Below are 25,341 nucleotides of genomic sequence, written 5' to 3' on the forward strand. Positions count from 1 at the left end.
TAAATCACATTTATAAGTTGCACCAATTAATTTAGAGGATACAAGATATGTACAGAAGTGACTTACACACCAAATTTTATATTAAGTACACAAACAGCTTTTCCAATAGTACTATAGCTCCAAAGGGCAATGTACTTCATAAGACCTTGAACAACATTATTAATCAACTATTAAAGGTAACAATACTGATGCTATTGCACTTATTATAGTTGCCACAAGTCCTCCTTTTGCTTTTACAATCTGTTTGTTGAGCATTATATCCTAAGGGCACCAGAAATACATCGAACCCCAATTTCCTTTGGAAGATTTTTCAGACACCTCAGCAGCCACCTAAAAGAGGCATTAGGCCCTTACATATGTAAATATGTGGCCTAATGCTAGTTTTAGGTCCCCAGTCAAAAATTAAATGGTGTTGAATGGAGCAGAGATCAGACATCTTTGGGCTGCAGGACATTGGTCCCCAAAATTGGACCTTGATTGCACCTGTTTTTCAGCTGTACAATGGGTTCAATGATACCCAATTTCATCCCATTCTTAAAATTTATTTTTGCCCAACTCTAAAAAAAAATCTTCTCGGTGTTTTCAGAATCTAAGGTAACTTCAGAATAAGAGTTCTCTGCTTACTACATGCAACAAAATCATAAATCCATTATTTGAAATGGGTTTCTAATTTTTTTTCACATAGCACACAGGAAATCTTCTCCAGAAATTCAAAAAGATGTCACCGGCTGATTAGAATAGCTACTGCAGCCAAATTGACTACAGAATTTGGATATTCGGCTCCCGTTTGCCGCCACAATCAATCAAATTAAAATCTGGAAAACCATCCCTTTGACGGGTTCTGAGCAATTCAGAGTGAGGAACTGCAGCAGCCACTTTCTTCTCTGCCATTACAAATTGCAATGAAGTCAAAAACAAGCTAGAGTCGACCAGAGCTTTTTGCCTTCCCTTAACAGAATTGCCCCACAAAACTGTCAGAAGTTACTCAGACTGGCAAAAGGCTGGAAGTGATGTTCCACAAGGATTGGTGCTGGGACCACTGTTGTTCATTATTTACATAAACAATCAGATGTGCAATTTCAAAATTTATGGATGACACCACATTAGGGGTGTAGTTAATACGGAAGAGGACTGCAACAAGATATAGGAGGACATTAATAAATGTATAAAATAGGTGCTTAATTGGCAAATTAACGTCAATGTAGGTAAGAGTGAGGTGGTAGATTTTGGTAGCAAGTATAAGGAGGCCACATACTCCTAAAAGTAGTGATGCAGGTTAATAAGGGCAAAATAAAAGCAAACAAAAGCATTGGGGATCATTTCTAGAGGGGCAGTACTGAAAAGCAGAGAAGTTATGTTAAACTTGTACAGTAAATTGGTCGGACCACACTTGCAGTACTAGTAACAGTTCTGATGTCCATATTATAAAAAGGATGTACAGGCATTGGAGAAGATGCAATAAAGATTTACTAGAAAGCTACCAGAACTGGCAGGTTATACCTATCCTGAAAGATTGATTAGGCTGAGGCTCTTTTCTCTAGAAAAGACTAGAGACCTGATAGAGGTCTTTAAAAATATGAAATACTTTGAGAGGGTGGACATAGAGAAGATGTTTCCACTTGTGTGAGAAACCAGAACTTGGGGCCATAAATATAAGATAGTCACTATAAAATCCAATAAGGGACGCAAGAGAAAGTTCTTTACCTACAGCGTAGTTCGAATATGGAACTCGTTTCCACAAGGGCCAGTTAAGGCAAATAGTATAGATGCATTTAAGGAAAAGCTAGATAAACACATGAGGGAGAAAGGAATATGTTGATGGCATTAGATAAAGAAGGATGGGAGGAGGCTTGTGTGGAGCATAAAAACTGGCATGGACCTGTTGGACCAAATGGCATGTTTCTGAGCTATAAATACTATGTAATAACTGTGTAATATAAACTTTTACTAACTGGAATGATTGCACCTGCTTTATAATGTAGAATTTAAAAGCTACAATGGTCTATTCACATAGCCTCCTCATTAAGATCTGTTGGTTCTATATTTCTTCAAACAATGTAGTTCTGTATAAGAAAGAACTTGAATTTATATAGCACCTTCCATGGTCTATGGACATCCCAAAGCACTTTACAGTCCTTACTCGCACAACATCCCATTCACCATCACTCCTGTGTTCGCTGACCTACACTGGCTCCCGGTTAAGCGACATTTCGATTTTTAAAATTCTCATCCTTGTTTTCAAATCCCTCCATGGCCTCACCCCTCCCTATGTCTGTAACCTCCTCCAGCCCTACAACCCTCCGAGATAACTGTGCTCTTCCAATTTTGGCCTCTTGCGCATCCATGATTTTAATCACTCCCCCACTGGCAGCTTTGCCTTCAACTGCTGAGGCCCAAAGCTCTGGAATTCTCTCCCTAAATCCCTCCACCTCTCTCCATCGATTTCCTCCTTTAAGATACTCACCCACCTCACTGACCAAGCTTTTGGTTATCTGCTCTAATATCTCCTTTGGTATCAAATATGGCCTTAGGTGCCATATAATTCCAAGTTGTTGCTGTTGTGGTGTAGAAAACGTGACAGCCAATTTGCAGACAGCAAGCGCCCACAAACAGCAATGAGATAATCTGTTTTGTGATGTTGGTTGAGGGATAAATGTTGGCCAGCACACTGGGGAGAATTCCCCTGCATAGAACAGTGCTGAAGGCATTCAGGTCACACTTAATAGGTTGTATTTCTTTACAGATTATCAGAGCAATTCCATAAATTATATACTTGTGATGCACAAGAAAAAATCAAAGAGGGAAATAATCAAGGACAAAGATAGGAAAACTACAGCATATGGGAAAAGTCTGATTCCAGTCTCAGAGCACTGCGTTGCTAACGTGGTTTTACAGCAATAGACTATATTACAAATACAGTAGGATGAGCTTTTCTGTGCCTAGTGCTGGGCTTTGCAGATTTCATTTACAAAGGTTGAGACATATTTCTGTAGTAAAAATAAAATAATCCACTAAATAAGGTAATGATTGGCCTTGAAGTTATATCTGTATTTTCTCCCAGGGATTTAAAACTGAAGTATTTTTGGGTTTTTCATTGAAAACAGTATCTGTACTGACACAATTGTTGTCTGCTGCAGACCGGCAGGAAGGAGATACTTGTTTTTCAAAAGTTGCACCACTGACTTAGTCCTTTCCAAGGATAATTGTCCTTCAAAGAAAAAGTGCTTGTTTGCATTAAGCTCTGCACAAGCTTTTTACGAGGTCACTGCTAAAAGGTACAATGCATTAAATATTTTTCTTTATCTGTAATAGGCAGAGCAGTAATGCAATGTAAAGTAAACAAATTAAGTCATGACAGAAAGCAACTGCAGATACATCATTATCAACTAAGCTTTTCTAATTAAATTTTCTGAGTTTTAAACCTGCAGTGCATGTTGCATGAATAGGCAACATTTCAATTCAATTACAGAATCTATTTGTACTTCTTCCAAAAAAATGACAAGAGTGCATCAGAAAGCAACTGCAAATTAAAGTACTTATTATTACAGGCCTATATTATCACATGATTGTCAGAATCAAGAAATATGTGCTACCCAAAACAGTCAAATCTATGTTTTCCTTGTACATTCTTTGAAATGTACAAGAAAGCCATAATTATAAGTACTGCTTTATGAATGCAATTATTGTAGTACATTTCCTATTACATCCTCACTGTTGACAATGTCAAAGGACAAGCACTGCATTCTTATGGTGTTCCTCTGTTCACTATTGTAATGCGGGCATTAGATGGGGCAAAGCCTCCACTCAAGTACCAGACAGAAGAATGCTGTACAAACATATTAAGCATTCGTCCACTAATATCACAAGAATCATTCCTGGTCTTTTTAGCCTTTCCTACTGAGTTGAGCTAAAACATAACTATTTTCAGTTTGTAGCAGGTGTATTCGTTTTTGCTCAGTTGTCACCCTCAAAAATTAATTGTCAAGTAAGCTACACCATTTCTACTATCCTCCTGTTCTTAGTTTGTAAACTAATCTTTCTGAAGTTAGTGGAGATGCATGGTGTTAGGGCAGAGTACCAACTGCACCAATGTGACATTTCCCATTTCTCACACCAGCCATCCTAATAAAAGCTTCCTGTTTTATTACTTGATGTTACAGTAGAAAAGATGTTTCTGTCAGTGAATGACAAAAGAAAATATTTATAGCCACATCAATCATGTAGTCTTCAAGTAGCAATAGCCATAACAGAGAGTCATGTGTAGGGCTGTCTCATTGCAAATCATATTTTATGTAGTAAAATAAAGCAGATAATTAAGTTTGAACCTGCCTGTATTTTTGCAAATGATGGGTTAAAGTAGATCATTTTTTAATATTGGTCAGATTAAAAAGGAGGGAAAAGCTGCACCTCATTGGCCTTATTCATAAAGCATAAAGATAAAATGCATAAAACACACAGAGTACCGGCAACTTTACTCTGCATCTACCTGTTGCTACAATTGCCCTGGGAGTGCTTGATACTGACTATCAGTGCTTGGCTTGGGAAAATATTCCATTTTCCAGCACTGAGGTCTTTCACAAAATTCATAGATCGCATTAAAAGCGTATCAAGAAATAAGCTTATCAGAATATCATGAGCTGAGCAGGTGGAAGTCGGGACATACCAGCCTCACATTTAACCAATCTGTTTCTTATTAAGACCAGTTTCATTCCATTTTAATCATGTCTAATCAGACTTGTAAAAGCTTTGCTCTAAAGCAATCTATTTTAAATCAGTTTTCAAGTTGTTTAAAGGGGCTTCCATTGAATACTATATTTGGGCAGCACGCTAGAAATACCATTGAAGCTTTGATTCAAATGATATTAACTAATAAGCCTTTAAATTGACAAGCAAATAAACCGACCACAAAGAAAATCTACATTACAATATTTCCAGCTAAAAATAACTAATATCAAACTAAAGGAAATCACAGGACCAAAGTTCTTCAGCTATTCCAGTGGGATCTTGCCAAAACAGCGATTTATGTGTACTTCTTTCATTTTAGTATACTGTATTCACTGTTCACGAATGCAGTCTCCTCCATACTGGGGAGAGCTAGTGCAGATTGGCTGATCACTTTGCGCAAAGCCTCTCTTCAGTCCGCAAGCGTCCGGTCGCCTGTCATTTTAATTCTCCACTGCATTCCCACTCTGACCTTTCTGTCCTCAGCCTCCGACACTGTTCCAATGAAGCTCAACGAAAGTTCAAGGAACAGCACTTCATCTTCCGACTAGGTTTTTTTTTACAGACTTCTGGACTCAACACTGAGTTCAATAATTTCAGATCATAACCTCTGCTCCTTTTTTTGGATGGCACAGTTCGTGGTCATTCTGCTGATACCATTTATATTTCCTCTGGACACATTTTGTTCTTTGTCTCAGTACCATCGCTTTTTGCCTTGCACTATCATCCCTTTTGTCATTTAATCTCTCCTTGCTTCCAGCTGATCACTTACCTTTCAGTTTGTTCTTTCCTTCCTTCCCCACCTTTCTCTGCCTTTCTTAAAGATTATTATATCTCTAAGCACACCAAGTTCTGACAAAGGGTTACTGATCTGAAACTTTAGCCAGGATTTTCCAGGCCCCAGGGTGGGAGGTAGGGGAGGCCACATTAGGACAGCTCCCTGACGCAGTCCCGCTGCCGAGGAAGTTTCCTAGTGACAGGACTGGATGCGAATTGACTACCTGCCGAATGGAGGCAGGCTGCCAACTTAAATAAAAAGGTCCTATTAAGGGTGCTTTTCCCAGGTGCACCACACCTCCTGATGCCCCCCAACCCCCCACACGCTGCATAGGGAGGCTGCCAGCTTCATGGAGGCAGGCTCCCTGTGGCCATTTGGAGCAGCCACTGGAGCTAGAGTCTCTGTGCCCCAAAGAGGGGGGCCATGGGTAGGAAAGGCAGCCCCTGTGACCCGAATGGGCCATCCAGAGGGCCTGCCTGCTTGGCCCCTCTATTTTAAATTTTTTACTTACCTCTCCCGAGGCACCTCCAAGTTGAAGTGCTCCCTTGATCTCTGATCTTCCTCAGCAGCATCCACCTTTCTCAGTGGGGCTGCCGAGGCTTCAGAGTTGCTAGCCTGCTGATTGGGCCAGCTCATCTACATCCCGACTGCCATCCTTAATTGATGGTGAGCTCAGAGGTGGCCAATTAGGAGGCCACCTCCAGTAAATTATCATTTATCATAGTCCCTCTTCCAGCACATGAGGGCTCGAGACTCCCATCAGGTTCCGAAGTCAGTGTCCCGAAGCCCACAGTACAATGTGATGGTTAACTCTGCTTCACTCTCCAAAGGTGCTGCCAGACCTGCTCGGTATTTCCAGCATTTTCTGCTTTTATTTCAGATTTCCAGCAGCCGCAGTATTTTGCTCTTGAAACACAACAAATGATATTGGCTCAAATGTTGCGGTTATAATCTTGGCAAACAGTCAGTGCTCGGCACCATTACAATTCTGAAACTGACAGCAACGTCTGGCATTCACACATATGCCGGTAAACTCGGAAATCCAGAAGCTGCTGTCAGAGATGCCCTACTCCTCCATGGGTTGCGCTAAAAGTTCCCACAGATGGAAATCATTTAAAATCACTTTAATTGACGTGAACTTCCACTTTTACTCTATTACTCTCGCTGTAAAAACCCTTGAAAAAGCTATACCTTGTTGATGAGGTGTAATTAGGTTTTTAATAGTGTACTAATATCATAGTAATTGCTGAACAACCTCTCTGGCCCTGAAAAACTAATTTTTTTTATTCGTTCATGGGATGTGACTGTTGATGGCAAGACCAGCATTTATTGCCCATCCCTTTTGCCCTTGAGAAGGTGGTGGTGAGCTGCTTTCTTGAACCACTGCATTCCATGTGGTGTAGAACAACCCACTGTGCTGTTAGGTAGGACATTCCAGGAATTTATTTTTTATTTTATTTTTATTTAAATAGTCTCTTGGTAGCAGAGAACTAGAGTATTGCTGAAAAAAAAGAGACATGCTGTCAAAGCTTTTCATCTTTCACTCATCGGGACTGATGCATGGTAAATGAGCCACATTGGAGCCCAACTGATAATCTTAGATTGGTTGCCCAGTCTACCTCAAATTACCCTGGAAGGGTAAGATATCTCAAAAATTTGAGCAACAGGTGAAGCCAGCCATTTCACACTGCTACTATACAGTAGCAACACAAGTGGTATTTTCCACTAACAGAATGCCGCCATCAAGCCAAAAAGTCGTTCCGCCTACCACACAAATAAGTAACGTGGTATATGAATTCCAATGCTGATGTCATGCCAGGTACGCAGTCCGTACATCCCAAAGACTGGCAGATCATATCAACAGTACGTCCCTTTGGCTACTCGCAATAGGCAGAGTACTGACCGTACTCAACCAGCCCGTACTTGCAAAATTCAGAACACAATGCTAACATTAGATATGGTTCCGCAATTGGACAGTACTAACTGAACAGTCCCGAGTGTGCTAAGATTTACACTAACAACCAATTTAATATTATCAGTCAGGCTCGCAACGTGGCTCACTTATCCTTACTAGAAGCTACATATATTCATACGCAGGGACCTGTCCTCTGCAGGCAAAAGGAACATGTCCAGGCATTGTGCCGTTTTTGAATTACACAAAAGTGTAAGAGACAGGAGTTCCCAGGTGCTTCCCCTTGGCAACGCTTCGACCAATCAGAGTCAACTTGCCAACCAATTAGCACCATTTTCTCATGCAGTATAAATTGTTGTTCCCTTTGAAATTTGGTATTCTTATTTTTATTTATTAAAATGTATTTTTGTGGAATGCTAGATTTTTCCATTGTTTTTTTTATTTTTTAGATACAGCACTGAAACAGGCCCTTCGGCCCACCGAGTCTGTGCCGACCATCAACCACCCATTTATACTAATCCTACATTAATCCCATATTCCTACCACATCCCCACAATTCCCCTACCACCTACCTATACTAGGGGCAATTTATAATGGCAATTTACCTATCAACCTGCAAGTCTTTAGCTGTGGGAGGAAACCGGAGCGCCCGGCGAAAACCCACGCAGTCACAGGGAGAACTTGCAAACTCCGCACAGGCAGTACCCAGAATTGAACCCGGGTCGCTGGAGCTGTGAGGCTGCGGTGCTAACCACTGCGCCACTGTGCCGCCCATAAAAATCCATAGGCTTCTAATTTCATAAAAATATTTTCTTTAAAGTTTGTTTACTATTTCGGCTTCTACCATAATTCCACATGTGTCACCTTTATTTTGCTGTCTGTAAAACTCTTACAATGTGAACGATAATTAGTATGTTTTACTTCCTGGTTTGTTGTCTGTTAGAATTCTTGAATGTGATCGGTTGCTTAGCCTGCTTAATGATATCAATGTTGTTGTACACCTTAAACCCCTGATAGTTGGTGCCAGAATCAAATTAACGTCAGGAAAAGTGAAATCCATCGTTAGATATTTGTGGGCAGCTTTCTTCAAGGTCAGCGGTGTGTGCCATCACTTCGTCCCTGACTGCATAATCCAGCCATTACTACTGTTGTCAATGAAGTTTCAGTAAAGCTCACTGATGCGGGTACAACACTTTGTCCTATTGTCATTGTTAACTTGAACTATTGTTCCAGAATTACTTTTCTGGATCTATGTTTTAACTGTCTTATATACCCCTAGAAGTCTACTCTTCATCACCTCCTTTCAAGGTTGCAAAACCCAAGTTTATATCTGGTTAGAGCATTTTCATCTGTAAACACTAGACTGATATACTGGTGCTTACAGGTCTGTCAATGGTGGTGAACTGAGAATCAATCAAGCATTGAATTATAAAACTTTAAAACATATTGACTTAAGTACTAAACTGGCCTTTCCTACAGCATATTGTTTGATATATGCTAAAATAAGCTTATTTTATGATAGCTGTGACTAAAAAACGGCTGCATGCTGAACATCCTTTGAATTGTATTGCTCAACCTGTAGAAGAATGTATCAGATCAAGAATTGCAGGAAGGAAGCTCTCAGCAATCCACAGCTTGAAACAGTTTGTTCCAACTATTACTTTAATTAGCCAATATTTCCATGACCCCCATCATAAATTTACAGTGAGTTTTTATGTACATTGGAAAACATTGTTTATAAATAAATATGAAAACTTGGCAGTGAGACAAATCCTTTGGGAATCAGTTGTTGGGCTCTTTGAGGTTGACCTTTGCTGTATCAAGTTTGCTCGTAGTTTTCTCAGGGATAATTTGCCATAGGGTAAATGGTCAGCTCAACAAGCTAAACAGATGGTTAAGTCTTGGACTCTGTCAGTCCCCTGAGTCCTTCCTGAGAATTCCTGCTAGGCAGAATACCAAAATCATTTTCCCTTAAAAAGACATTTCACTGTGATATCCAATTTATCCTATTTTGATTAAAATGATTCTTTGAAATATTTTCAAAGAACTGTAACGGCTTCTTAATGAACCCAGATTATGAACTGAAAAGTAGATTTACACTGTCTTGTCTGTGTATCCCAATGCTTCTGTTTCTGAAGGTTTACTGTGAGTCAAAAAGATGTATGCATTGTGGAATCCACCGCATAATGTGGCTTTAACCACATGATAACATTTCTCTGCAGTTAATTAATCTTCCTGCTCGTATTGTGGTTTAATGAACATATTGGTAACTACCTTTATTTTATTGAATTTATCACTGTTATTACAACTATACCACCATCTTGGGCAATAATTAATTACAATACTCCTCCACAAACGTCAATGTAGCCTCCAAATTTTAATGTTATGATATCTGGGATAAGAAGGAAGTCTGAAGTACAAGCAGAAAATACTGTAAGTGGGCCGATCAGCATCTGAAAAAAAAACTTCTTGTTTTGGGTGTGACAGTTCAACCCAACTGATAAAGAATCTCACCTTAACTGTTACAGTAGGTTTCCGTCAGACACTGACCTGCTGTCCAAGCCCCGAGGATCTGGATGCGGTGCTACAAGAAGTTCAATGATCTCATAGGAGTGGTCAAAGTCAGTATTTTCAAATGCCATAGCCTACCAACTGCCTTACTAGCCTCAATTCACCACACACCCATCACTTACCTACCAACATGCTCTATCAAGCAAGACTTATACTTGACATTCATATGCGCCCCTGCACCCTCACACACTTAGCACTGCAGTAAACCTCACACTTGTTGAACACCTGTTAGCTAATCAAACACGATAGCTACATCACCCAAACAAATTACATGACACTCACTGACACACTTCCCTCTCTCTTGTAGGACAAGGTGAAGCACAGCTGGAGGCAGCAGGAGCTAAAGAGAGGGGACAGGTGCTCCTTCATGTCCTAACCACCCCCATGGAGGAGACGGTGCTGACCATTACTGGGATGGCCATTGCTGAGACCATGGTCAGCAGTGGGGCTGAAACATCGAAGATGATGGTATCCTCATAACCAATCTTCTTTCTGACATCCCACCTCCCCTTCATCTCACACTATCTTCTGATTTACAAGCTTCAGAAGGTGTAAGAATGCATGTCTTACATTCCCCTATCCCTGCACCACATATTTACTCTTTCAGATAACCAAAAAGTGCAACCTGGCCAGGCAGTGGAGGAACAGCAAGATGACAGTGATGAAGAAGACGCACCGTCACTCAATTTCACACATGTAGCCACCAGTTCAAATACTAATACTGTCTTTAATTCAGAGGATAACTTAGAGGTGGGATGTGAACATAGTGAGACACTGGGTATGAGTGGCCTGCAGCCAGGGAAGGGGCAGTGCAGGTGCCAGCTCACTGGAGGGCAAGGTCGCACACGAATTCTACTGCAGTGGATTCAGAAGTGTGTTTCGATGGAGCAGCCGACAGAAGATCACTGATGATCACAATGCATTGGCAGGCCTGCCAGAAAGCCTGCAGTCAATGTTAAGGAGCGTGGAAGAGTCCTGCACCAACTTGGCACAGGGCTTTGCACAAAGCTTGGAGTCGATCCTTTGCAGCATGGAGGTGGTGGTCAACTCTGTTTGCACTCATGTGGACCCAACCATGATGCTGCATCTGATGGCCGATGTCACAGCTCCCTGTGCAGCACAAGCAGCAGCTACCCAACATCTGAGTGCTGCAGTGGAAGCTCAGACTGCTGTCTTGCAACGTCCACATGCTGCCATGCAAGCTCAGACTGTGGTTGACACTATGCAAAGGGGCTTGAAGGGTGTCACAGCAGTCCAGCAATCTGACCTACCACAGATTAGCAGGGTTGCTGAGCCACTGCCGGAGAGGTGTGGCAGTGGCTTCTTGGAGCACAAACCTCCTTTCCTCTCTCAGGATGACAGCATTCATCCTCCCACCCCTGCTGCTTTGCCAGTGTCCTAGCTATTGCCTATTCGTCAGCCAGCACAGACTGCTGCCGTCCATGCCAAGACAATGGAGTCCGCATCCAAGCCTTCTAGGAGGTTGTCTAGATTGCCTCCTCCCTTCCTCTTCCTCCTACTTGTCCTCCTCCTCATGCTGTTGCTCCTCAGCTACTTGCCGTATAGCTGTTGGCAAGGGCTATTCTCTCATAGTGGCGCTGTTGTGCAACATGCAGCAGAGCACCAGGAATCTTGACACCTGCTCTGCAAAGTATCACAGGGCTCCTCTCGAGCAGTCAAGGCAATGGTCTGCTCAATCACATTTTGTGTGGCAGCATGGGGTTCATTGTATGTCTGCTGTGCATGTGTGTGGGTTACACATTGGAATCATGCATCATGTCGTGAATGGATAGCCCTATCATCCAGTACCCTTTGATTTGTCGTGGTGGTTCAAATGCAGCAGGCACAGTGGACTGCCGCAGAATTAAGGCATGATGACTGCTGCCAGGCATTGACCTGCATGATTCATGGCATATGGTCACATACCAGCTGAGTGTTGAGGGCTTCAAGGGAGTAGGATCCCTTTCAGTTCCGGTATAGGGCACAGTTGACATGTGGCACTCACGAGGCACCATGGGAAGCCTGTAAACCTAGCAATGCTGCATTCTCACTCTGCCTGCTTCTCTCTAGCAAGAGAGAATGAAATGCAGTTAGATCTCATTGTCTCACTAAATGGATTTGAACATGTCGGAGGCCTTCCTTACACAACAGTGGACAGCAAACTGCAAAATGTGGAAATAGCTCCAGTTGCCTGCTGCATAGAAGTTCATTGCCATGGTGACCTTCACAACCACTGGCAATGCAGTCTTTGCCCTGGTCGGAGGTTGCAGTTGTGGCAGCAGTAAGTGGCAGATTTCGGTGAAGACCTCGTTACTGAAGCACAGAAGCCTCACTCATTGTTCCTTTCTGAGGTTCAGGTAGAGGATTTGCTCATTGAACACCCAAGGCAGATATGTCCTCCTGCTGAGAACTCTTCTCCCTCTCCTCCTCCTCCCTCTTCCAGCAGCTTGTTCTGCTCTGTGTGGCCTCTGTTCGTTCTCCAAGTCCTGCTGTTTTCTAAGGGGAAGGCCTACTACTGCACTCATGTCTGGAAAAAAACAGTTTGTGCAGAAGCCTTGAAGTCAGCAAAAACTTGTTCAGCACCTGCCATAACACTCTTTGTAGATCTTTGCAACTTTCAATTACTAAAGAAAGAACCAAACACTTGTAGAATGGAAGAACAGCTTGAAGAAATCAACCAGCAACTCACCTGTATGTAGCTGATGATTCCTTTAAATAGTGCTGGTGGATTGGTCCTTCCTGCTGCTGAACACATGTTCAGCTGTGCGAGATTAAGAGAGGGCGTTAGTTTTTTTTTAATTCATTCATGGGATGTGGGCATCGCTGGCTAGGCCAACATTTATTGCCCATCCCTAATTGCCCTTGAGAAGGTGGTGGTGAGCTGCCTTCTTGAACCGCTGCAGTCCATGTGGGGTAGGTATGAAGGGAGTTCCAGGATTTTGACCCAGCGACAGTGAAGTAAAGGTGATATAGTTCCAAGTCAGGATGGTGTGTGGCTTGGAGGGGAACTTGCAGGTGCTGGTGTACCCATGCATGTGCTGCCCTTGTGCTTCTAGGTGGTAGAGGTCTCAGGTTTGGAAGGTGCTGCCAAAGGAGGCTTGGTGAGTTGGAGCGTTAGCTGGAGTATTGAGCACCAAAATGACAGTGCTGGCATTAAATCAGCCTTGCATGCTGATTGACGCCATAATCTACCTGGTCTACATAGTTATGGTGGACGTTCACCATCTGCACTAATGCCCTCACAATACGGCATCTGACCATTCACTGTGTGCACAGGATGGGGACGTTATTTTGGAGCACTTGTAGCACCCAAAAGATGGACACAAACTATCCCAATTTCTCACTCAGCATCTCCAACATTGCTGCACTTCCTCAGTATTGCATTGAAGTCTACATTACATGTTCAAATCCAATAAGTGGACTTTTGTGTAAGACTGTTTTCTGTTGGAGATGGTGTGTTGTGTAATAGCAACTTGCTGCCATAATTTGGTTGTCCAGTTTTCCAGGTGGCCCAGGTCATAGACAAGAGGAGGCACTATTTTATAAAATCAGAAAACAACTTTTTTTCTTCTCAGGATATGGATGATACCTGCAAAGCTGCATTTATTGCCCATCCTAGTTGCTGGAAACTGGCACCTATGGTGGTTGGGGCCTCAGACACCTTTCCACTGAAGGCAATCACTAGTCCCTGTCGCAGTTGAACATTTTTCCCAGAGTCTCATTTGGCTATATAATGGACTGTATATAATACAAGAATGAATGATTGAAGTAAACCATTAAAATGAAAATATTTTAGTATTCAGCACAGAATCCAGCAAAAGTACTTTGACTGCAAACATTAATTTGCAGCTGCTGCTACAGTTCTGGCAGAGCGGAGCATCGCTCCAGGTTTTAATTTTACAGGGCAGTGCATCCAAGGAAGGCGCCTAACTCAGATGTTCTACAGTGATTCCAATCAACGTCAGATAAGAGAGGACTAATTGTCCTATCGGTTTGTAAACAAGTGCACTAGAAAGAACTTATCAGATTTTGAAAAGGGGCCTGCTTGTAGTTGTCTCGGGTTGACATGCACGATTCCACGTAAAGATTACTGCACTGACTGATGTAAACAAGAAGCATTTAAACGTTCAGGGACACTACAGCCTCTGATGTATGTTTACAGTTCACCCATTTACAGAAAGAGATCTTCTCTGTAACATGACCCACACCTATAACCTTTTTTTTTAATGACTGAGAAAGACTATAGCCCTGATTTCAACTTGGAGGTGAGAGGAAACTATGGGGCCAGTGGAGTGAATGCCAGGCTTGCTAGCATGAGCATTTTAACTCCTGAGCCTCATTTAAATAAGCTGAGCTTGACTTCTGCTCAAACCTAGAGTCAATGATGTGTTGGCAGTGGGCAAGTACAGCATGAGATCCTCGCCACGGACCCGCTGGAATGGTTCCCCCAACCTGGCACAGGTAAGTGTAGAGGGGCAGAGGTTCCACAAGTAATTCCAGTGGGGAGCAGGAAGTCTGGGGCATGGGAAGCCCTGGCCTTTATGGGATTTGGAAGAGCTCTTTTTATAGGTAGCAGCATACTCCACATATCATCCTACTGCTCCACACTCAAGAGTGAAAGTGGAAGGACAGAATACAACTGTCTTTCTGAAACAATGATACTGGAGACGATAGTAATGAAACCAATGTTTGTTGACTAATGGACATCGAATGAAATTTTAAATGTACTTTCTTTCTCTGGTGTGCAGTTTCTACTTGGATTGGATTTAAATTCTGGGTCACAGTTTCCACACAGAAGATAATTCATAGGCAAAGAAGAGTCAGAGATATGTAAAAGTATAAAATAAGGAAATATAATTTCCAAAACTCCAACTGCAACTTGCAGTGCCATATGATAGTTCATGATATATATCATTGTCAAATTGCCAAGGTTAGAAAATAAATTTCTGTGAAATTATTGTTGAATGATAAACCAATGCTAATCTTATCCTTGCTTGACAAATGTTGATTGGTAAGTGCTAAGACTGCTGTTTATATGGTTTGGGAATGATTAATTCATGACTTTTTTCATCCGGTATTGAAAAACAAAGTTGCAACAGGAAGTTACATATATACAAGTATATAAAAATTAAAATCTAGTGCCAAATTCTGAATCAGAAGATTGTGAATTCAAGCCTCACTCCATGATTCAGACTGACACTTCAATGCAGTATTGAGGGAGTGCTGCATTGTTGATGGTGCCAGCTTTCAGATGTTTCAGTGGTTTCAGTTATCTAAAAATAGGTGCAAATGAAGGTAAGAACAAAAGAAAATAGAGCAGGAGTAGGCCATTCAGCCCCTTGAGCCTGCTCTGCCACTCAATAAGACCTTGGATGATTTGATTTGCCCTTAACTCCACTTTCCTGCCTTCCCCCCATAACCCTTGACTCCTTTGTCAATCAAAAATCCGTCGATCTCAGCTCTGAATACATCTTCTAAACCCCAATGAGTATAGACCCAACCTTCTCAACCTTTCCTCAAAAAACAAACCCCTCAAGAGCTCATGAATCAGCCTACTGAACCTTCTCTGAACTGCTTTCAATACAAGTATGTCCCTCCTTAAATAAGGTGACCAAAAGGTGTACGCAGTACTCTAGGTGCGGTTTCACCAATGCCCTGTACAGTTATAGCAAGATTTACCTACTTTTATACTCCATTCCCCTCACAATAAAGGCCAACATTCCATTTGCCTTCTAATAACTTGCTGTACTTGCATGCTGACTTTTTCTGATTCATGTACAAAGACACCCAGGTCCCTCTGTACCACAGCATTCTGTAGTCTCTCCATTTAAATAATATTCTACTTTTCTATTCTTCCTGCCAAACCTCACATTTTCCCATATTATACTCCATCTGCCAAATTTTTGCCCACTCAGTTAACCTATCCCGACTCTTTGCAGACTCTTTGTATCCTCCTCACAACTTGTTTTCCTGCCTATCTTTGTATTGTCATCATATTTGGCTAAAGTACAGTCGGTCCCTTCATCCAAGTCATTAATATAGATTGTAAAATAGTTGAGACCCCAACACTGATCCCTGTGACAATCCACTAGTTACAGTTTGCCTTAAATATGGTCCATTTATCCCGACTCTCTGTTTCCTGATAGTTAGCCAGTTCTCTATCCATGCTAATGTATCACCCCGGACACCATGAGCTCTTATCTTGAGTAGTAACCTTTTATGTGGCACCTTATTGAGTGCCTTTTGGAAATCCCAATACACTACATCTACTGTTCCCCTTTATCCACCCTGCTTGGTACATCCTCAAAGAAATCTAATAAATTTGTCAAACACTATTTCCCTCTCACAAAACCATGTTGACTCTGCCTGATTGTATTGTGATTCTCTAGATGTCCTGCTACTACCTCTTTAATAATGGATTCTAGCCAACAACAGACGTTAGGCTAACTGACCTATAGTTTCCTGCTTTCTGTCTCCCTCCTTTTTTGAACAGAGGTGTTATATTTGTGGTTTTCTGATCCACTGGGACCTTTCTAGAATCTAGGGAATTTTGGAAAATAACAACCAATGAATCCACTATCTCAGCAGCCACTTCCTTTAAGGCCCTCGGATGCAGGCCATCAGGTCCAGGGGACTTGTCAGCCTTTAGTCCCATTAGTATTCCCATTACTTTTTCTCTAGTGATAGTGATTGTTTTAAGTTCCTCCCTCCCTTTGCCTTCTGATTTTCTACTAATCTTGGGATGCTTTTTGTATTTTCTACTGTGAAGACGGATACAAAATACTTGTTCAAAGCCTCTGCTATTTCCTCGTTTCCCATAAGTAATTCCCCAGTCTCACCCTCTAAGGGACAAATGGTCACTTTAGCTACTCTTTTCCTTTTTATATATTTGTAGAAGTTTTTACTGTCTGTTTTTATATTTTTTGTTAGTTTTCTCTCATACTTTAATTTCTCCCTTTTTGTTTAGTCATCTTTTGCTGGTTTCTAAAGTTCACAGCATTGTACACCTATTCTTTCAATTTGATACCACCTTAACTTCCTTAGTTAGCCATGGATGGTGAATCCTTCCAGTAGTCTTTCTTCCTCAATGGAATATACTTTGTTGAGAGTTATGAAATATCTCCTTAAATGTCTGCCACTGCTTCTCTACCATCTTACCTTTCAACCTATTTTCCCAGTCCACTTTAGCCAACTCTGTCTTCATATCCTTGTAATTGCTTTTAAATTTAAGACACTAGTTATGGACCCACATTTCTCACCCTCAAACTGAATGTGAAATTCTATCATGTTATGATCATTCCTGCCTAAAGAAGCCTTTACTTTGAAGTCTTTCATTAATCCTGTCTCATTACACATTACAAGGTTCATAATAGCCTGGTCCCTGGTAGCTTCTAGAATGTATTGTTCTAAGAAACTGCCCTGAATACACTCTGAACTCATCTTCCAGGCTACATTTCCCAATTTGATTTGTCCAATCGATGTGAAGATTAAAATCACCCACGATTATTAATGTGAGCATACTGAGGGATAAACTGTAAAAACAACTCTTAAAATTGCAAATGTTTTACAGCTGGATTTGCAGCAGAGGGTTTGGCTCTACCTTTGTAGCCTGCTTGTTTATATATAATTGTAAACATTTTGGCACTTGCAATCCAGGTGTCTCATAGACTCACCAAGGCTAACACTGCTTAAAAGACCAACATGTCATAATTTCTGTTGATGTCATCATATGCAGCACAAATATACTTTGATTTCATTATGTTGCAGAATGAAGTCATAAATGAAACATATAGATTATTTCTATATTCTGCATTTCAAAATTAATTTAACACATTTTCTAAATTAAAATATGTATATAATGGCAACATACTTTGGTAAGTAAATCTGCATTAGTTTAAAGCTTCTTCGCCACAAAAATGGTAGATCATTCACCCATTTAATGTACAATGGTCTGAAATTCTCTGTGAGTAACTCCCAATGGTGGGAGACCAGGAGAACCTCTGCAGAATTTCAGAGAAAATTTGATTCTATTTTATTAAATATATTGATTTTCCTGCAGTGTTATGATGGAGACAATAGACATTTGCATTTCTATTGAGATCCTCCTGCAGGAAAATGCATCAAAGAACTTTTACATTATGGAGGAAAAACAGTGGATGCCAAGGATGGAGGGAAAGAGAAAATGGTGAGGGTTAGAATGGGAAGCTGAAACATGCCATTCTCTCTAATTTTCCCTCCCTCATCACCTCCACATCTCCAGCTACCCCTTCCTCCTATAAAGCCCCCTTAAAATCCAACTGTTTGACCAGAAATTTGATCATTAGTCCTAATACTTCCATTTTTGTCTGATTTTGCCTCTAAAACACCTTGGGAGGTTTCTCTACATTAAAAGTGCTATATGTTGTTGGTGTTATTTTGAGGAGCTTCCTGAGAGAGGAAGGTATGCGGTAATGTGGAGGGAAGAAGGCAGGGAAATCCAGGATTAGGACCTTAGTGGTGGAATGAGCAGCTGTCAATGGTGGAGTGGAAAAATCAGTCAACAGGGCTGCTGAGTGAAAACGCTAAGCTGCAGTGGGGCAAAGGCCATAGAAGGATTTAAAAGTTGAGGACAAAACCTTTGAAATCAACTCACTCAATTTCACAATTCATGACACAGATGTTTAGTTTAGTTTAGAGATACAGCACTGAAACAGGCCCTTCGGCCCACCGAGTCTGTGCCGACCATCAACCACCCATTTATACTAATCCTACACTAATCCCATATTCCTACCACATCCCCACCTGTCCCTATATTTCCCTACCACCTACCTATACTAGGGGCAATTTATAATGGCCAATTTACCTATCAACCTGCAAGTCTTTGGCATGTGGGAGGAAACCGGAGCACCCGGAGGAAACCCACGCAGACACAGGGAGAACTTGCAAACTCCACACAGGCAGTACCCAGTATTGAACCCGGGTCGCTGGAGCTGTGAGGCTGCGGTGCTAACCACTGTGCCGCCCCGATGACCAACCATTTTAAAAAGCATATGGAATAGATGTTGACCGAATACAGAAATGGAGGAGCTTGACAACAGAAAGTTGTACGATTGATATTTTAGGAATTGTTTTCATAATAATAATGAAATTTACCAAAGCATAATTACTTAAGAATTTATTTTTATTTATACATTCATGGGATTGGGCATCACTGCCAAGGCCAGCATTTATTGCCCATGCCTAACTGTCCTTGAGAATGTGATGGTAAGTCTCTTTTTGAAACGCTGCCATTCACATGGTGAACTGTTAGGTAGAAAGTGCCAGGATTATGACCGATCAACAACGAACGGTGATATAGTACCAAGTCAAGATGGTGTGTGACTTTCAGGGCAACCTGGAGATGGTACTGCCTACTGCCCTTGGTAGTAGAGGCACAGGTTTAGGAGGTGCTATTGAAGAAGCCTTGACAACTTGCTGCAGTGCATCTTGTAGACAGTACACACTGCAACCAAGTTGCACCTGTGGTGGAGGGAATGAATGCTTAAGACGATGGGTGGGGTACTGATCAAGGTGCTGCTTTGCCATGCATCGTGTCAAGCTTCTTGAGCGTTGTTGCAGCTGCACTTATCCAGGCAAGTGGAGAGTGTTTCATCACACTGCTGACTTGTGCCTTGTAGGTGGAGTCAGGAATTGAGTCACTCACTGCAGAATACCCAGCCTCTGAACTGCTCTTGTAGCCACAGTGCTTATATGGCTGGTCCAGTTAAATTTCTGGTCAATGGTGACCCCCAGAATGTTGATGGTGGTAGATTTGACAATGATAATGCTGATGAATATCAAGGGGCAGAGCTTAGACTCTCTCGTATTGGAGATGGTAACTTCCTGACACTGGTGTAGCCCAAATGTTACTTGTCATTTATCAGCCCAAGCCTGAATGCTGTCCAGATCTTGCTGCATGCAGGCAAGGACTGTTTCATTATCTGATGATCTGCGAATGGAACTGAACACTGTGCAATCATCAGTGAACATCCCCACTTCTGACTTTATGATGGAGGGAAGGTCATTGATGAAGCAGTTGGAGATGGTTGGGTCTAGGACACTGCCCTGAGGAATTCCTGCAGCAATGTCGTGGGGCTGAGATCACTGGCCTCCAACAACCACAACAATCTTCCCTGTGCTAGGTATGACAGCTTGGCTAGTGGCCTGGCTAATTCTGGAGCATAAGGAGGTGCATTTTTGGAGGAAATTAATATAATATTTATAAAATGTACATTATATTTAATGTAACCATAAATCTTATAGAATGAAAGTGCCTTTTTCAGACTAGACAATGAACATTCAAAATATCTGATATAATTATTACATTTAAAGGTTGCAATATTAGAAACAAATCAAAGATAAAATGAATAATAATTCTGATTAAATAGGGTACTTAATGCAACACAATAAAAGGTTTGATACATTATTTAGGAAATATCCTCAGTTATAGCTGAAATAGACTTGACATTGCTGTAACCTGCCTGTAGTCGAGAACCACATACAACCTCTGTGATCAAACAACCAGAGATAAAAAGTGAAAGTGCAATGGTATGAAGTTTAAGTCATATCTTTTGTATGCACTATTGTAGTACTTTGAATATAATTATTTTTATAGTCAAAGATCTCATTGTCAGTCCAGGCATATTACCTTCTAATTACAGATAATTCAACACACTTGTTACTTTCATTTTGCCTACTAACAGTTGTATTTTCATATTTTCTTCTTCCTTAGGTTATCATGAGCTCCTTCAGTGGGAAGGACATGTGACAACAAGCCAACTTAGAGGAATAGTTGCATCAGAATGAGATGGAAGATGCTAGCTTTTTCATTCCCACCACCACGGTGAAATGTTTTACTGTCACAAATCACAGCACCATGTGTTAATTCAGGAATTTACTCAATTCAGTTCAGCTGACCACCAAATTTGAATAACCTGCACCATGGGACTCAAACATACTATACTACTGTTTTATTCAGACGTTGATGCTGTGAATCAGTGCTTCAATTTTATTCCCTTTTTAATCATGTAAAAAACAACTTGCATAATTTCTGTTACCTTTACCAATGAGAAGACCAAAAGTGAAAAGTGTATTTAATACAAGCTCCATATTTGTATACTGCAGAGCTATTATTGAATAATAGATAAAAGTGACACAACAAACTGCTCGTACTCTAATTTCTAGCTTTGAAACATTGCTTCAGTAATGAACAACATGGTACGTGTCAAATTTAACGTTCCACTTGGATTACATCTAACTTCATTCTTTATTCAGACAGCATCATTTAGAATGACCAGAATGTTTTTTTTAATATTAATATAATCTAATGCCGTGTAATAGCCATGTGATATGTTTCATTGTTTACTGGTGCCTACACTTTTACAACAGCTTTTGTAATTCACAAATAGGACTTGGGCAGTGACCCAGCCAAATATCATGGTTACACAAGATGCAAGGAAATATTATGCAAGTCCACAGGAAGTTGGAGGAGACAGTATTCTGGGCAGGCCTGGTGAAAAGTCTGTGTGAACTTCAACTGACAAGCAAGAGTTCAACAACAAGGGCCAAAGCAGTGGCAGTCATTCCCACTGCGGGAAGGGAATATGCTATACATACAGCATGTGGGCTGTAATCCAGAACTTTATGTACTTGATCAACAGGAGTATGTCCTCTCTACTCCTACATTCTAATGTGTTTGTTCATTACTACAACACTGATTAACTACTTAAGTGACCATGGGTACATTATCACATAAAAGAGCATCTGGTCAGTTATGTTTATCAAGTGAACTTCTAACCTCTTTCCAGATTACATTGCAAGAATACTCACATGATATTCACTCTTTTTTTCATATATTTCTTAACTATGGCTTGATAAAGGATGAAGGAATCCATTTTTGTTTAAAATTAATTTTTTATTTATTCTTTGCCTTTTTTCGATCAAAAAAGCAAATATATTTGCACTGCAAATACATTTTAAGTGCTTTGTTGCTTTTTCGGAGACAATCTTCCAAATGAAACACCACTTAGCACAAATGTTTTGGCAATCTACGACCATGTGCAAAGGTCTGACGTTTATTAATTTGCGAGCATATTTTTGCAGCATTGTTCATCACCAGCCTTTAGCAACATTTTGAAATGTGTTTTTTGATGGTAAGAAATCACAATCATTGTGAGAAAGCATTTCCAGGCAACATTTCATAACAACAAGCAAAATGTGATACTCAGCTCAATTTATTAATTTGAATTCAAAAAAGGATTCAAATTATGTTCGATTTTTTAAATGCTGTTACTTTATAGTTTGAGATTGTAATTTATGGAACACACGTTAGCAAGAGAGTAAAATAAAAAGAAAAGCAGGAGCAGGTCAGCGAATGGGAATCCTGCAGCGAATAACTCACTCCTGACTCCACAAAGCCTGTCCACCACCTACAAGGCACAAGTCAGGAGTGTGATGGAATACTCTCCACTTGCCTGGATGAGTGCAGCTCCAACAACACTCAAGAAGCTCAACGCCATTCAATACAAAGTAGCCCGCTTGACCATCACCTTAAACATTCACTCCTTTCACCACCGGTGCACAGTTACTGCAGCGTGTACCATCTACAAGATGCACTGCTGCAACTCGTCAAGCCTTTTTCGACAACACCTCCCAAACCTGCGACCTCTACCACCTAGAAGGATAAGGGCAGCAGGCGCATGGGAACACCACCATCTCCAAGTTCCCCGCCAAGTCACACACCATCCTGACTTGGAAATATATTGCGGTTCTTTCATCATTGCTGGGTCAAAATCCTGGAATTCCCTACACTACAGCACTGTGAAAGTACCTTCACCACACGCATTGCATCAGTTCAAGAAGGCAGCACCACCTTCTCAAGAGCAATGATGCATGGACGATAAATGCTGGCCTTGCCAGCGAATCCCACATTCAGGAATTAATTTTTTAAAAATTAACACCTAAAATCACATTTATCTTAATTCAAATAGCATTTTCAGGAAAAGTCCGTTTAAATAATCACAATTGGAAATGAGCTTCAAATTGCTTCTGTTCAAATTCCTCATGCCAACTGTATGGGATTCCAGCTTAATTAACAAGGTAAATGCTTTCTGAAAAAGAAAGTCTTGGAATGGGCTAGGGATGGGGGACGGTGGGAAGGGGTGGGGAGTGGGTGGTGGGTGGTAGGGCAAAACAATCTAACCCTAGGTGTCTAACATAAACCAGGCAGGTGGATAGTTAAAATGCCTCAGGGGTTAAAGAAGTTACCAATAACAACCAAGCGGACCAAGCGACTGTTGTAACTGAAGTTATGCTCCATACATTGTCGCGTTCAGAAGGAATGAGATTATCTCCTCAGGTCGCTTTCCTCCTGAGTCAGGTGGGGATCCAATTCTTGGATTATATTGCAACATAAGCATCACTTTGAAATTGAATCCTCTCTGCGGTGATAATGAAGTTGCAGTATAAAATGCACAGTAAAATTTTTGTCTTCCATCAGACCTGGAGGATATCTCCTGACAGCCCTCTACGCCTTGGAATATTGTACTAAATTACTTTTAGCTTCCTGGGGTGAAATCTTGTTGACTTAGACCCTAGTGAAACGGTGGGACTATTTCCGGATTGGCAATCCAACTGAGTAGCAGGCCTTCTGGTTGACTTTCGCGAGGCCCAGGCAATTAAGAGGCCACCTCTGGAATTGGCGTCCAATTAGGTGGTGCAGGTGGGATCATGAGTCAGAAGCTCAAATGAACGCTGAGTATTTAAAGGGACACGAGAAGCACCCACAGTAGCATTTGTGTGCATTGTGGGTTGTTCATTGGCTCAAATGAGGCCTGAGGAAGCATCCAGTTATGCTCAGCTAAGAACATATGCTGAGCCTCAGGGGTCATACACTAAGCAGGTACTTGTGGAGCAGAAAAGAGAAATGTGTGGTCATCTGTCAGAATTCAGAATGAGGACCCTTGTGCTGAAGATGGAGAAGTCCATCCTGGCTGTGAGTGTAGTGATGTCTCTGGCATATGAGTGCTTGACCATCTCCATTGAAAGAGTGGCCAACCTCATGGAGAGTCAGGTGCGGAAGGCCAATGTGTGGATGCGGACACATAACAATGGCTTCCATACAGTGGAGGCAACCTAGAGAAGCACTGATCAAACAGTCACCTTGATGGCTGAACACTACATTCAAATGCAACCAAATGATCACCATCACTTGGTTAGCAGGAAAGTACAGGTTGGCCCTGAGTTAGACAGGGATGATAGAATTGGGTGGGGGTCTCCTCAAGGCATCTCCGGTTACACCCTTCCCATCGGCCCCTCTGGCAAAGACACAAAACCTGACTCCTGACCCCATGACCAAATGCAGGTGGGGCAGTCTTTGGGGAGTGGGGGGGTGGGGGAGACCGCCACGGGCATCTAATTCATCAGAGCCTGTGAACAATCTGGCTGCCTCCAGCTCTGCTGCAGCCACAGGGTAGCACCACATAGCAGTAAGAGGAAGAGGTCACTGAAACAGTCTTAGTGGCACAAAGAGATTCACTTGGGTGCAGCTTCTAATGTGATGAATACTAAAATATTATTTCAAGGAGCCATATGTTGTTGTTCCCTGAGAAGTGTCATGGTGTTGCTTATTTCCCATTCCACATTGAAAATGGGTAGGTTAAAGTAGGGTTTGTGGCATTTGGATTGCAATACGAGGCAGAGAATGTAATCACTTGCAGCAGTTAGCTTTATTTGCGGGAACGGGGTGACGTGCGTTTACAGTGTGAGGGGCAGGGCAATGGATGCCACAAATGCAATGATGCAGGCACTGTCCTCAGTTGAAACTTGCCTGGATGGCAGTGTCGCGGGCTGCTCTGGCATGCAGGTTTATGGCAGGATGCATCACAGGCATCTCTGGATAGTCATGCTCCACCAGGCCCTCCTCCTCTTTCCTCCAAGGAAGCTGGGTGCTCCCTTCTCTGGCGCAAGTTCCACTCTTCTTTGAAGTGCCAGGTTGTGCAGTGTGTAGCACGTCACCACCATGCGGGACAGCCTTGCTGGCCCATATTCTAGGGCGCCCCCAGAGCTGTCAAGGCACTTTAGGCAAGTCAGTGGTTTGCTCTGTTGTGGCACTGATTGTTAGAAGGCACATACTGAATCTCTTGAGTACCTCTGTGGTAGGGTTACGCACTGGTGTGAGCAGCCAAGTCTTCAGCGGATACTCCTTGTCACCCAGGAGCCATCCACTGAGGCTGTGGTGTAGTACTAAGAGCTGAGGCACCTGAGACTGCCAAAGGATTAAGACACCAAGGCAGCTCCATGGAAACTTCCCACACACCTGCAGAATCCTCGTGGGGTGGTC

At 41.8% G+C, this 25,341-nt stretch overlaps 1 protein-coding gene and 1 long non-coding RNA gene across 4 annotated transcripts in view; one reads left to right on the forward strand and one right to left on the reverse strand.

The window, feature by feature from the left end:
• LOC137376507 (uncharacterized) overlaps nt 1-21,204 on the forward strand; it is a 33,442-nt gene extending 12,238 nt beyond the window's left edge. For both annotated transcript variants that reach the window (XR_010976263.1, XR_010976262.1), the window contains exon 3: nt 20,734-21,204. This is a non-coding gene — a long non-coding RNA (uncharacterized lncRNA). The remainder of the gene's footprint in view (nt 1-20,733) is intronic.
• Nucleotides 1-25,341, reverse strand: part of epas1b (endothelial PAS domain protein 1b) — a 154,070-nt gene that overhangs the window by 106,518 nt on the left and 22,211 nt on the right. The gene's annotated exons all lie outside the window — the stretch shown is intronic.

The sequence above is a fragment of the Heterodontus francisci genome, chromosome 13 (genome assembly GCF_036365525.1).
Source record: "Heterodontus francisci isolate sHetFra1 chromosome 13, sHetFra1.hap1, whole genome shotgun sequence".
NCBI lineage: Eukaryota > Metazoa > Chordata > Chondrichthyes > Heterodontiformes > Heterodontidae > Heterodontus > Heterodontus francisci.